This window comes from Panicum virgatum, chromosome 8K (assembly GCF_016808335.1).
Source record: "Panicum virgatum strain AP13 chromosome 8K, P.virgatum_v5, whole genome shotgun sequence".
NCBI lineage: Eukaryota > Viridiplantae > Streptophyta > Magnoliopsida > Poales > Poaceae > Panicum > Panicum virgatum.
In genome coordinates, this window is record NC_053143.1 from 5,208,181 (window position 1) to 5,216,354 (window position 8,174).

Below are 8,174 nucleotides of genomic sequence, written 5' to 3' on the forward strand. Positions count from 1 at the left end.
CTTGGAGAAATTCTCAATGAACCTCCGATAGTATCCTGCTAAGCCCAAGAATGACCGGACTTCCTTCACCGTCTGCGGTGTCTCCCACTCGAGCACATCCTTCACCTTGCTCGGATCAACTGCAATACCTCCCTTGGAGATGATATGACCGAGGAATGGAACCTCGTTAATCCAGAACTCGCACTTGCTGAACTTAGCATACAGCTGATGCTCCCTCACTCTCTGCAACACGAGCCTCAGATGCTCTTCATGCTCTTCCTCTGTCTTGGAGAAGATCAGAATATCATCAATAAAGATCACCATGAAGACATCCAGATAATCCATGAAAACCATGTTCATCAAGTGCATGAAGAAAGCCGGGGCATTAGTCAAGCCGAAGGACATGACCGTGTACTCATACAGCCCGTACTTGTAGGTGAATGCCGTCTTCGGAATATCCCCAGGACGGATCCTCAGCTGACAATAACCCGAACGGAGATCAATCTTCGAGAATATGCGAGCACCTCGAAGCAGATCAAAGAGATCCTCAATAGGGGCAGGGGATGCTTGTTCTTGATGGTAACTGCATTCAGCTCCCGATAATCGACACACATTCTCTTCGAGCTATCCTTCTTATCTACTAGCAACAATGGAAAAGCCCAAGGAGAGAAGCTGCGACGGATATAGCCCGTGGCTAGCAACTCATCAATAGTCTTCTTGACTTTCTCATGCTCTATAGGTGCCATGCGGTAGGGCCGCTTTGCAATAGGAGCTGTGCCAGGCAAGAGATCAATAGAAAACTCGATGTCGCGTCCAGGCGGCATACCTAGCAAATCATCCGGAAAGACATCCGGGAATTCAGACACCACGTGAATACCATCCGTGGGTCTAGCCTCCATCTGATGAAGAAATCCAAAAGGTTCCACTGCACTGATAGTAACCTCCCGACCACTGGAAGCCGACAATAAGACTATCCTTTGAGTACAATCTATCCGGACTCCCCACTTAGCAAGAGTCTCCATCCCCAGAATGACATCGATGCCCTTGGTTTCTAGCACCATCAGATCTGTACTAAACTCCACTCCCCTCAAGGATACACTAACTCTGGGGCAGAAGGTATGAGATCTCAACTGTCCTCCCGGTGAAGATAATAACATGCACCTCTTTAATGTGCTAGTATGAATACCATGTTGCTCGACAAAAGACTGAGTAATGAAGGATGCGTAGCACCAGTATCGAAAAGCACTGTAGCTGGATATGAATTGACCATAAACGTACCAATAACCACGTTGGGAGCCTCGGCCGCTGAGTCGGCCGTCACGTGGTTCACTCTGCCCTGAAGTGGCGCCCTAGGCTGAGCTGGGCGCCCCTGCTGTCCCGCCTGCGCCTTCCGGGGGCAAGAGTTGGCGTAGTGCCCCGGCTGGCCGCAGTGATAGCAAGTCCGAGGGGGTCCCTGAGCCTGCTGTCCGGCAGGAGGAGCTGCCTGCCGTGGAGCCTGAGGTGCTGGCGGAGCTGGTGGAGCAGCACGAGCCGAAGGTGCCGGTAACCTCGGGCCCTAACCTGCCTGCTGCTGCTGTCGAGGCGGGTATTGCTGCGGCCTCTGCTGGTACTGCTGGGGAGGCTGGTACTGCTGCTGCTGGTACTGCTGGGGCGGCTGGAGGCGAGGACGGGTGTTGCTGCCGGAAGCAACGGGGACAATCTTCCTCTTCTTGTCCTCCATCTCCAGGTGCTTGTGCTCCGTGTTGAGCGCGCTATCAACCAGATGGTTGAAGTCGTCGAAGCGGAGGTTGAGCAGCGTGTACTGGAGGTAGTCCTCAAGACTCTCCATGAAGTGCTCCTGCTTCTTGCGGTCATCCGCAACCTCGGCAGGGGCGTAGCGAGCAAGCTGCAGAAAACGATCACGATACTCTGTGACCGTCATAGTCCCCTGAAGTGAAAAAGACAGATTGAAAGCATCTAGGCCCCTAATTCGAGTTTTGGTAATTAATGACAACGGTTTGTGGATTAACGATTTCATTTGAGATAATGAGTATCGATTGATCCACAGATGAAAGAGATTTGGTTGTGAACGTATGGAGTTTTGGAGATGATGAGCAAAGCTCGGGCACAAGGCAAAGGTATAAAATAGGGCTTTTGCATTTTACCGGTCACAAGGCGTTTAGTGGATGAAAAGTGACCGGATTTGTTGGATAGATAGCCGTACTATGAAGAGGGGTCATGTACTCGTGCTTGACGGGTCTTTAGTGCCACTTGTCTCAAAATGTCTAGTTGCATGCATGAGGGCTAACGGCGTTTTGAAAAGATTTGAAAAATACTAAGTTTGAGAGCTGACTGAGTAACGGCGGACAGTCCGCACACGAGGGGCGGACAGTCCGTGACCGTTCCAGAGAGCTTGCAAAGTCTCTAGTGGGCTCGCGGACGGTCCGGCCCAGGTGGGCGGATGGTCCGCCACTTTATTTCAAAAGATATACCAGAGAGGGTGTCTCTCTGGTGGGCTTCAAAGTTGAACGGCGGACAGTCCACCCAGGGTGCGCGGACGGTCCGCTGGCTAATCTTAGATTTGTACCAGAGATGTTGTTTCTCTGGTTTGGGCTGAAAAGTGAACTGCGGACGGTCCGCCCTTGGGGAGCGGACGGTTCGTAGGCTAACTTGTTTTTATACCAGAGAGCTTATTTGTCTCTGGTGAAGTCAGATCTCTTAACTGCGGACGATCCGCCCCTGGGGTGCGGACGGTCCGCCAGGGCTTAACGGCTAGTTCTAACACGCATTAAATGCACTCTGACTCCGTGGTTTATAACAGCGGATGGTCCGATTTTTGAAACACGGACGGTCCGCGACTTCGCAGAAAAGAGTGTAACGGCTAGTTTTTGAAGGGATGCCTATATATACCCAATGCCCGGCCATTGGGTGTCTCTCTTGGCCATTTGAACTGCATACTTGACATCATAGAGCTAAGGCATCCCTCCCTCACACACACTTGCTTAGAGATTGCATTCTTGAGGGTGTGAGAGCTTCCTAGTGCATTGCATCAAGAGTTTGAGCTTTGTGGCACTAGGGAAACTTCAAGCAAGCTTCATCGACTTGTTACTCTTGGGAGTTGCCGCTCCCTAGACGGTTTGGAGAAGAGGATTTCGTGGAGCTCCTCCAAGGAGATTGTTGAGGAGCCCCGATTTCGCTTGTGAGAGGTCTTGTGCTCACCTCACCGGAGTGGTGAAGAGCAACTCTAGTGGATCGAGGTGTGGAGTGGTTCCTTGATTCAAGCCGGCTCAAGATCAAGAGGTTCTTGATAGAGGAGCGGTTGATTCTTGGAATCCACCTCAACGTGGATTAGGGGTGACCAGCAAGTCATCGACACCAAAGGATAATTTCTTGTGTCAAGCTTGGTTACTTCTCTTGCTCACTTTAATTCTTGCTTTTACTTTGAGCAATTTACTTTACTAGAGCTTGATTTGTATCTTATAATCCTTGGTTGCAAACCCATCTAGAGATAGTAATAGCTTGACATAGGGCTTTCCTTTGTTACTAATTAAATTTCTCTAGTGTTGTTGGCTTTAGATTTTAAACTGCCTATTCACCCCCCCTCTAGTCGGTGTTCTTGATCCTACAAGTGGTATCAGAGCTAAGTACTCCATTAATTGCGGATTTAACCATCTTGGAGTAGAACAATGACTAGTGATCATGGGATTCATGTTGGGAAGCCACCGTTCTTTGATGGGAACAATTATGATTATTGGAAGACTAGGATGTCGGCTCATCTCAAAGCCATGAGTAGAAAGCTATGGAGAGTAGTAAGTGATGGATATGTCATTTTGGACCCAAAGAGTTTGACACCCTTAGATGAGGAAAATGAGACACTAAATGATCAAGGGGTTAATGTGCTCTTTAGTGCTCTTGATGTAAATGAATTCAATAGAGTCAAGAGCCTCACAAATGCAAATGACATATGGAAGAAGCTCATGAAAATTCTTGAGGGCACATCAACTGTGAAGGAGGCCAAGTTATATTTGCTTAAAGGGAATTTTAGTGAATTTACCATGAAGAAGGATGAGAGTATAGCCGAGATGTTCAACCGGCTAAATGACATTGTGAATGACCTCAAGGGACTTGGATTTGAGGTACCGGATGGGGATATCAACCACAAGTTTCTTAGATGTCTTCCGGAAAGATATGACACAATTGTCACCTTACTTGTAAGGTCAAATGTGAAGACCACAACTCCTACACAAATATTGGGAGAAATCCTCACCCATGACATGTTCAATAAATCTCAAGATGAAGCTCATGGGGGAGAAATTGATATGAAAAATAAAAGTGTGGCATTCAAAGCTCAAGATAGCAAAAATGAAGAAGAAAGTGGATGCCAAGAAGAAGAATCGGATGAGGAGATGGCTTTCTTTGTCAAGAGATTCAATAGAATGATGAGCAAGAAGAACTTTGGCAAGAGAGGTCAATCATCAAAAAAAAATCCTTTTGTGGACAAGACTTGCTTCAATTGTGGTGAAGTAGGTCATATCATTGTCAATTGTCCAAACAAGAAAAAGGACAAGAAAAATGATGAAAAGAAGAAGAAGTTCATCAAGAAGAAGAAGAATGGCCAAGCTTATTTTGTTGAATGGGATTCCGATGCAAGCTCCGATGATGATGATGATGATGATGATGATGACAAGCCATCCAAGGGAGTTGCCGGGATCGCCATCAAGGAGGCTCCATCACTCTTCTCTACACCACATTGTCTTATGGCAAAGGGTGGTGCAAAGGTACAACAAGATGGTGAACTTGATGAACTTTCATATGATGATCTTATTGAAATGCTAAATGATGCCGATGAATTCATGACAAAGGAAAAGGCTAAGTTAAAGGACTTGAGGTTGAAGTTTACTTCTCTTCAAGATTCCTATGAGGAGCTAAAGACTTCTCATGAGAGTCTCAAAGAAACTCATGAGAAGCTTGAGAAAGCTCACAATACCTTGCTTAATCATGAAAGAAAAGCAACGTTGAGCATTGGTGTTAATTGTGATTTAATTGATGATAAATCTTGTGGCTCTAGCTCTACTAGTTCTTTTTGCACCAAAATTGATAACCCATCTTGCAATGAATCTCTCATTATGGAAAATGATTTGTTAAAGAAAGAGATTACTTGCTTGACTAATGATTTGAGAAAGTGCTATGATAGTAGAGCAAAGTTTAATCATTATTGGGCAAGCCAAAAGTTCACCTTGAACAAGCAAGGGTTTGGATATATTCCTAAGAAAGGGAAGAAGGCTTTTGTGCAAACCAAAACTACTTTTGTGAAGAGTAGTGGCAAGCCATATTGTGAAAAATGCAAGAAGGTTGGTCATGTTGAGAAGAATTGCACCAACAAGAAAGTCATATCCTTTGATTCAAGTTACATGCTTATGAAAAATTCAAATGGCAATGTTAGTGCAAAATTTATTGGGATACCTATAAATGGTGATAAAAAGAATGCCATTTGGGTGCCAAAAGTCTTGGTCACTAACGTGGTCACTAACGTTCAAGGACCCAAGAAAGTTTGGGTACCTAAAAGAGTTACTTCCTCTTTGTAGGTGAATTACAAGTCCGGAGGAAGACATTGGGTGCTTGTAACACCCGGTTTATAAAAGAACATAAACCGAGCAATCATATACGTGCCAGGATCAAGTCACACGTATATACAATAGAATGAACAGTATATCATAGCACATATCACGTAAAAGATATAATAAAGCGAAATACGAATGTTATTTATTACATTAAAGACAAAATGTCTGATACAGCGGAAGCGAAGTACAAATACGAATAAAACTCTCCGAAGCTGAGCAGGGCGCCACAGGGACGTCGACTGGGAGACGAACACCTAGAAGTCCTCGTAGTCCTGGTAGCGCTGGACGAACTCCCTCGTGTCGGCAGGAACTGAGCAGCAGTAGCGTATCCAAGAGGAAAAAGTAGAGAAGAGGCAAGAGTGAGTACACAACTTGTACTCAACAAGTATAACACAAACTATGAGGCTCTAAGGTTGGCTGACTCAACTGCATTAGCTTTTAAGTGTTGGCAAGATTTTATTAAAGCTATTTACTACGAGTTGATGAATTACCATTAACCCAGTTACATAGTAATTAATCAGAATTAATTATGTAACTACTGAGAACCATACCAAAACCAAGCCACCAAGGTAACCCCGAGAGGCACCTCCCTCGTCGGAAGGAGACAACCCCACTAATCAAAAGGAGGATCTGGGCCGCTCATAACCGTGAGCACGGCTAGTATACCAGTTTTACACTCTGCAGAGGTTGCACATCTTTACCCACAAGTCGTGAGCTACGCCAGTTGTTCATCACACTTCCTTAGGTGAGATGGCTAGCGACTCACTACGAGGCCGTTACAAAGAATCTCGTTGGTAAGGCATAACCGCGAGAGATAGGTCAGCGACGATGGGGCCCACCTCCGGGGGTACAAGCACAGGAGCGCAATCCAAGCACAGACCAAGCCGGAGGAGCAGGGACCATTGAAGCTTACTACTCTTGCCCCGCAGGTAAGTTACTCCAAACCAAAAAGACCTAATTAGTAAGCCAAGTCTATCCCATTCTAGCCTTGTGGTAGCGCTGTTATCCTAGGTTGTCGCTCTATGAACCGGTCCTTATGGAGAGTGGCCAACCAAGCACTAAGCACCGTGCTGGCCCCCTAAACCATGTTTCTACAAAAACCATCTTTTAACGAGACGTGAGCCACTCATCCACACAGAGGGCCACTCTCAGAATTAAGTTCAAGTAAACCATTAATCAAATTAATTAAAAAGGACCAGAGTGTGTTATAGCGCAGCAACCTAGCACAACTAACCAAAATGCAACCCAAGGATATATATAAAGGATATAAAGTGGCTAGGAAAGTCCTTATAGGCATACAGTATTAAATGCAGTATGTAAATGTAATTAAAAGTGATAGGTTGTTCATGTTACACTTGCCTTCCTCGTACTGCTCAGGCTGCTGCTCAAACTGCTCCGATGACGGCTGCTCTGGGTACTGGTACTGGGGCTCCTCAGATGGGTCAACGTCTACTCACGAACACATGGCCAAAACAGTGCACAAAATAAGCATACAAGCAAACACTAACAAAAACTAAGAAACAGTACATCAATACATAAAAACAGCACACTAAACTACTCTAATACTGTTCTACACGTTACAACGATCGCGTGGACATAAAGAACGCTTAAAACGGAGCTAAAACGCATAAACTAGGCCTAAAACATGGTTTAGGGGCTTATTTGTAAGAAAAACAGGGTTCCAGGGACTTTTCTGCTAAAACCGAGGACTAAAATGCAATTAAACGTTAACTCCAGCGTCTAACTCATAAAAAGAACCAGGGCTGGACGGCGGGTACTAATTTGGGAAAGCTCAGGGGCCTAAGTGAAAAAAACAGGCCTAATCTGTAAATACTTTCGAACAGGCTGGGACGACGGGTTAAATAGGGAAAAACCAAGGGCCTCTTTAGAAAAAAAACCAGGCCGAACCGGTATCTACGCTTACGGGCCGTTAGATCGGGATCAGGTGGTTTGGATCTAAACGCGGGGTGATCTAATCTCAGCCACGGGTTCTAAATCGGATGGCTCAAGTGCTCCGCGGGCGACGGCGACGGCGGCGGCGGAGCTCGCCGGAGACAGAGCGCCCGCGGCGGAGGGGTCACCGGAGTAGGGAAACTGGGGCTACAAATCCCGATTTGGGTCATGGTTTAGCGCAAAAGGACGAGCGCGGCATGCGTAACACACTCGTGCGCTCAGAGTAGCGGATTGGGGTTCGGGACGGCGGGTGTTGCGGCGGTGGCGGATGTACATGGCGGAGCATCGCCGGCGAAAGGGGTTCTGGGGGTGCTGGGGCTTCGGATCCACAAAAACTAGCGCCAAAAGGTAGAACAGACCGGGGCGTGGCTCACTGAGGGCGCGGGGCGGACGGATTCGTAGCGTAGAGGGGTCGGCGGCGGGTTTGGCGGCGGCGCAGAGGCGGCGCTTGACCGGAGCTCGAGGAGAAGGCGCTGCAGAGGTTGCTCCGGCCTTGGATCTCCTCAATAAGGCGCGGGGTCGTGCTGCGAACGAGAACCGAGGGTCAGTCGAACCGGAGAGCCACCGGCGACGTGGAATCGGGGTGGCGAAGGGTTTACCGGCGGTGAGGTCGTGGGTGAAATCCGGCCGCTGCTCGGGTCG